Source organism: Saccoglossus kowalevskii, chromosome 2 (assembly GCF_978046115.1).
Source record: "Saccoglossus kowalevskii chromosome 2, keSacKowa6.1, whole genome shotgun sequence".
NCBI classification, from domain to species: Eukaryota; Metazoa; Hemichordata; class Enteropneusta; family Harrimaniidae; genus Saccoglossus; species Saccoglossus kowalevskii.
This window is the reverse complement of record NC_140642.1, coordinates 34,659,601-34,666,937: the sequence shown is the minus strand read 5'-3', so window position 1 is coordinate 34,666,937 and position 7,337 is coordinate 34,659,601. Positions and strand designations below refer to the sequence as shown.

Below are 7,337 nucleotides of genomic sequence, written 5' to 3'. Positions count from 1 at the left end.
TACTCCATGTAACCAGAGGTTGTGTTCTTTTGGCTGTAGTGTAATTGAGAATGAATACCACTTTACATTAGTATGTCCCAAATATAACTCTCTAAGATTTATTTATTTAAGTTTATTGGACAGTATTACTACTCCCCCACCTACAGAGATCAAGTTTATTTCATTATTTCAGAATAAAAGCCCATATATACAATTAAACCTTGGTAAATTCATATTTTATAGTTTTCAAGAACGACAACTTATGATTGGAGAGAACAATTATTCATGTGACATGCATCAAGGTTTCATTATGTGTAATGTATATATCAGTAATAAATTACAGGGAAATTATATTTTGATTTTTCAGCGGACCAATAAATGCATTTGACAGGGTGATATACAACTTGCTGCATTATAAGTGTCACTTCCCTGTTAAATTAGTCGTTTATGTTTATTTAAATTCGAACATAAAATCCAATCGGAGCATTTCAATAAAGAGGATTTATCACAAATGCTAGAGGCGCTATAACCAAACATTCCCCATTATTAATATTATTAAAACTAATTGTCCACAGTATTAACTGTACGATGTAATCTGCGTTGCTGTGCACAACACAGTCAGCGTACTGCATATTTAAAGAACAGGTATGATGGTTACGCGACGGTTACCCGCCGGAAACATGCAATTTCATGCAGTCTTGTACATTCGAAAGACTTGTAACACACACACAAACACACATGAAACAAGTCTACATGACACATTAAATTCACTGAGTAACCAGACAGGACGGTCTCCGTTAAACATAAATTTCATAAATTTCAAGTAGTCACTTTTTCCAAATATATGTCAAACTTCGTTCTGCTCTATTGACTACCAGTTTTGATGGATGGTCTTACCGTGTCAATGAAAGATGTCATGAAGGTACAAAAATGTGTATTCACTACACCCAATAGCTTTCTCGTTTGCAATGCAGAATACATACGAAGCTATTGGTGGAAAATCCAAAAATCTCAATGACATGAATTATGTTTTATGGTCATAATCAAAATAGATATACAGCAGAGAATATGGGTATACATTTTATTTAACAAATCGAATAATTCTAAACATTACCCATAATGTTTCCAATATTGTCATAGTAAACAGTAAAATGATACATTATTTATGTAAAACGCCTAAAAGACGATTAAAGCAACTTACATTAACTTTTACATAAACAAGTCACGAAAACGTCGGGTTACAGTTTTCATATATTCTTTCATATTATTAAAATCGGTATGGTCTTCATCTTCTGTATTTAAATTAAAATTAGTGCTCTCGTTAGTTTTGAAACAATGAAGAATGATGTGTCAAAGGTTGGCACGTCTACAAATTAGACACACCATACACCCGTGGTGGGTATATGGGCATATTCAAATATTACCCTGGAAAGGGTGATTTCCAGGACGACACGTGCCAACAATATACACGTTATAGCATTCATGGTTGTAACTAGTATTAATCTTAGAGATTTGCCATTTAATAAGTGACAAACGACAATACTGTTTTCTATGCGGTTACTCTCTTACGGCCGTCTGCGTTAACTGACGACACATGACAAATTCTTCGCTTGAGGGCGCTACATTTTATTATCCATACCTCTTTGATGTCTCCGTACTTCAAATGCAGAAAGTTGTTTTTACCGCTCATCTCATTAAGCCAGTCTGTCAAGTGTTCGAACCAACATTCCCAGATAACTAGGTGGTCACACTAAAACAAATAAAATGGTGCATTATATGGTGTCAACTAGGCTTGTCAACAAAACAGGTAATTTTGACCCACTACCTAGTTTCTGTTGGTTTGGCTTTTAAGTTAACAATTCCATTGTATAGATATTGTTTTGCACTAAAACAGCCACATACCATTAGAATAAATAATTAGGAGAGCACTTATTTCAGTAAATTTGAGAATATATATATATATATAGGAACTGAGCAAAAGAGCAAATGAGCGAGATAAATTTGTTGTAAGTGGGGTTGGTGCGAAATCATACAGGCACAAATTCTGCTCTTATACGTTGATAACGATGATATTCGTCTTCAACATAAAGTTAATTGCGTTCAACACAGTATTCACACAATCTATTATCGAGGGGAACATTTTCATGTCTTCCTTTTTCAATACGCAAATTGTGAGAAGAACAACGAAACCTTCACAATGCAGCTCTGAATTTGAAAACATGGATGCAAGACAAATATTTTTGTGTCTGGAACCCATTTACACAATGAAATACACCTGTATTTGGCTGAAAAAAGGACCACAACTGGGTTACCGTACTTTGGATACCCCAGTTGTGGCCGGTTTATTCAAAAACCCTAACTATTTGGGTAAAGTGAACAAAATGCTTGAATAAGCGAAAAAGTTATTGAAAAATCTTGAATACAATGTAACATATCAAGTTAATTGAATAAACAAAGTTTTTCTAAAATCCCTAACTCTTGACTAAAAGTAGCAAGTCAAGTTTGTTGAACAAATTACAAAATTAACGTCACTGAGTGTGGGGCCAAATCATGCCACCAGACACACCTTGTGTCAGCCCCACACCAAAAAATAAAAATTAAATTATATGCAAAAATGAGAAGATACCTAACACTCAGGGATGACATAAGGGCTGCCCATGCTAGCCCAATCAGAATATAGGAAAACAACTATTGCCCATGCTAGTTGCTTGACTAAAATTGTGCATGTTGACGGGTGTACAGTTTAAATGCATCCGATTTCCACCTTCCCAGACTTCTGATTTGTGCATCAGACAAGCCAGAACTTGCTGCCTCTGATGCAGCTCCTATACGGAAACTATGACCCTTATAATATTGGGGGCTTAAGCCCCCAAAATGTAGACCTGCATTGAATTTAAGCATAAAGTAATCACGTTTTATAGGCTGTTGATCTGGCATACAGAACAGCGGCCCAGGTTTTTGCTCCCTAACCGCAACAAAAGTAGAGATTGCTGCAATTGGACAGTAGGGGACACGTTGACAACCAATAATAACGACCTGAGGGGCATAGCCATGCTTGTATTTGGTGAAAGTTACTTTCAAAGAGCTATCTGCAGAGCACCCCTGGTGCAAAATGGCAATGTCATGTAATTGCAAGAAATGTGAAACATTATTATTGGTGGTAAAAGTTACCTCCCCAATGCGTGTACATGCATAGAACATGAACAGGAAGAGAGCTTTAAATAATCAATGGTTATAGCCTGCATTGACAATATATGGCACATAGTCAACAAGGGCGTGCAAAATGGAGCGTGATATAGGTAAAAGCCTATCTATAGTCTGTGTTTGTTTTCGCATGGCTGATAAAAAAATTTTGACAACAAAAGAATCTGTTAGATTCTTATACCCCTGTAGCTTATGTAAGTAACTAATTGCTGACGCAGTTGTGGTGATTGTATTTGCCGCAAACCCGTTCATGTGCATGTCTGTTAAAAACATGGCTATCAAAGCCTCGCTGACTGGCAAAGTTAAAATTCCTGATTGACACGGCGATGATGATGAGGTTGAGTTAGACCCAAAGTCAAATCAATTAGGCGCCTTAAAAAGGCTCTCCTCGGGGTGACAACAGTACAAGCAAAATTAAGCGTTCCGACCAAGGACTGGATTTCTTTAAGAGTTGCCTTTTTGCGTCCCAGAAACTGCTGAACTAGAAATATGCAATGTTGTATTTTTTCAAGTGGGAGACGAGCTTGCATCAAAACAGTGTCTAATTCAATACCCGCAAAACACAAAACAGTAGCAGGGCCCTCCGTTTTCTCCTTAACTAATGGTACTCCCAAATCATTACATAGACTAAAAGTAGCAGCCCTCACCAAATTATATAATTGCCTGAACCGCGTCATCCACTCGTGCATACTTAACTGTAGTTAGCTCAGGTGGAATGCCATCAATAATGGAGTTACCTTGTGGCCAAGACAAATGATGAATTAGTCTAAATTCACCTGGTACCTTCTTAGGAACAACACCCAATGGTGAACAATGAAAATTATTAAAGGATTTTGTCAGAAATGGTCCAGCAATCGTGCCTGCAGATAATTCTTTCTGCAATTTTTTGTCAACAACCCCTGGTTGCTCAACAGCTGATCTAAGATTAGGCGAATCAAACGTTATGTTATTCCCAGAAAATCCAATAGAAAAACCACAACTAAAACCATCAATAAGGTATTGAGCCAGAATAGGGTCATAGCCAGATAACCTTAGTTGCAACTGCTCAATATTTATTGGGGTGGGTAATAGACATATAGGGAAAACTGGGGTTGATTGAGCTATATCCAACGCCAGGTCCATTTTGCAAATCCTGTTTGCGGGTTTTGCATTCCAAACCTGGGTGTGATCCAGAGCACCAGCAACATGTGTGAGGGTAGTTGCATCCGGAACATGGCTTTCCCCTCTGGTACTTGTAACATGCTCCTCTTGGAAAGAAGCGCTGGGAACGAAAGGACTGAAAACTGTTTGGGAAAGACTGGCGAGGAGATTGTTTTGCTCTCAAATACAACTCAATGTGCAACTGACCCCAAGGTAAGGCTGCTTGTTGATGTAATTTGCGAAAATTCGTGTCATAGTACTTCCAATCTCCTCCTCCAGTTGCTATTTCCCTGACAGTATCCATGTATTTCATAAGACCAGGTGTATCAGAATTAAACTTAGCTGAATAAATTGCTATGAAAATTTGAAAAGCAGATGACCATTTTGCAATTAAGTCAATGGGTATCTGTTTTTCAGTAGGAATCAGGCGGAAAGATGGACTGTCACTCTGAGAAGGGTTCATAACTGATAATGTATACTGATCCTTGTCAAATTTTGACAACAAACTACCCAAATCAACAAACTCATTACACCAAATTTTGTTTTTAACTTTTTCTGGCACCCAAACGCCTAATGGAACAGTTACACTTGTAAAATGACTAACTTTCCCTCCTTCCACCTGCTCCTGTACCAAATATTGTGGACAGGAACCTGTTATTACGTTAACTGTATTTAGAACAGCATTTTCAACCACTGTTGTAGTAGCTGGGATGCTCGTACAAGTTGTTGGTGTTGCAATAACCGATTACCCATGTGTGTTAGCTTGACTTGTTTGCATCGAGTTTGCTAGGTTGGTAAATGTCTCAATACCCTTGAGTAATGCTGAAGTAGACTGTTGAATAAGTGCTGCTGTTTCTGCTAATGCTTGTGATGTGCTTGGTTGACTCACTGGTACACTAGGAGAAGGCTGTGCTGGCACATCCTGTGTTGATACTGGTGTTGCACCAACATCATATATGGCTGTTGTTTCCATGGGAACAGGTTGCTTGGTTTTCCCTCTCCTGGTTGCCATGGTACGCTTCCGTGGTGGTGACACAACTTTTTTCAGTGTGTTACGCTTTCGCGCAGGTGCCATGATCTATGATAAAGATACTAAGCAGCATTACTGTTACAAAACATACTCTATGAATCTGTGCAGAGATGCACATAAACAGATGATACTATTTAGTGAACAATTATTTTGAAGAAGGCAGAAACTAGAGCAAGATGTTGAATCAACTGCCTACTTGTACTGAGCTAGGATCAAGCAAAACATTTTAATATTAAAGCACTCATGAAATAGAGATAGGATCAAAAGTCTGCAACATTTACAATATCAGTCTGTAAAATATAAAATAAAAGCAGAAACTCCCACGTGTGATCAAGATAGGATCAAAATTCAGCAAAAATTTAAAATAAAAGCAGAAAACTCCACACTCATGTAATAGCGATAGGATCAAAAGTCTGCAACCTTTAAAATAAAAGCAGAAACTCCACACTCATGTAATAGAGATAGGATCAACAGTCTGCAAAATATAAATAAAGCAGAAACTCCACACTCATGTAATAGAGATAGGATCAACAGTCTGCAAAATATTAAATAAACAGAAACTCCACACTCATGTAATAGAGATAGGATCAACAGTCTGCAAAATATTAAATAAACAGAAACTCCACACTCATGTAATAGAGAAGGATCAACAGTCTGCGAAATTTTAAATAAAACACAAAAACAAAAATCACACTCAAGTAATAGAGATAGTATCCACAGTCCAATAAATAAAAATAAAAACAGAAATTCAACCCTTAATTGCAATAATAGATGAGATCAACAGTCTGCAAAATTTCAAATAAAAGCAGAAACTCATTCATGTAACAGTCTGCATTTAGCAACTACCTAACCACCACCAGTTAAACCTGTGCTGCCTTTAAAACCTCCATGCCTGCAAGAGTGCCCCACGAACACTTCGATAATATCCATAATTACCCAATTTGTTCAAGTGAATGCCACCTGGTAACATTATAGTTAGAGAAGAATTCCATAAGCCAATATGCTTCCAAAACATGGCAAATGAAAGTTCCTCTAAGGCAGACTTTAACGCGTGATTTAAAATATCTACCCTAGCATTGTAAATATGAAACTTATGAAATGGTCTCATCCTGTGCATGACTTGACTGACAATTATTTGTTTTACCCTGAATTCCCTATGCATTTGATGAACGAGGTCTACCATTTTGCATGTGATTTGCAATGGCTCCACGCAAAAGTCACACAGATCATTGGACCCTAACTCTAAGACCATAATATCCGGCGAAACCCGGCTCACCACACCAAGGTCAAAGTTTACCAGCGACGATACCGTTCGTCCACCAACACCATGGAAATAAATAACCATTTGACTCAAATCGAAAGTTGGTGACACATTATATTGCTGTTGGTTCTCATGCACAAAAGTTTTGAGTCGCCTTACAAACGAGTGTCCTAGAATAAGAACCGTTGTTTTTTTTTTGGTTTTTTTTGCCGCACACATCCTTCACCTTACACGTAATAAAATGGCGGTTGAATTAAGCAAATGAAACCGCCGCAGCCTACAAAATTCAAAACGCTTCTAGGAATGAAATTCAAATGATATACCACACCAAACCACCTTCATTCAAATCTTGGATGTATTAAGGTTGATAAATATACCAAGTGAAGCGGAGATCAATAGAAAATGAATATTATTTCCACAATTTACCACACTAAGAAAGACCACTTACATTTCTGTTGTGACGCCTTGAAGATGGAGTGACGTCACACCTCGCGCAACAAGAGTGACATCACATTACGCACATCAGCTCCGTTGATGGCGCACTATCGCTTGCGTTCCAGACACAAAGCCTATTGCTTCCGCAATACGTTATTTCTTGCTCAAGTGACGACTTAAAATCGAGATAGAAACGGGGTTTGGGGGAAGAAGCAGTGTCGTCGTGCCATACTTGTTGCGCACAATTTTTAATTCTCGGTGTGAACTGTGCAATAAACACTTTTCGAG

At 37.8% G+C, this 7,337-nt stretch overlaps 1 long non-coding RNA gene across 1 annotated transcript; it reads right to left on the bottom strand.

The window, feature by feature from the left end:
- Window positions 1-1,034: 1,034 nt before the first annotated feature.
- Window positions 1,035-7,132, bottom strand: LOC144345872 (uncharacterized). The gene is made up of 3 exons (XR_014931446.1): window positions 7,063-7,132; window positions 1,619-1,729; window positions 1,035-1,271 (listed from the first exon to the last, which is right to left on the bottom strand). It is a non-coding gene; the product is annotated as an uncharacterized LOC144345872 (long non-coding RNA).
- Window positions 7,133-7,337: the final 205 nt, after the last annotated feature.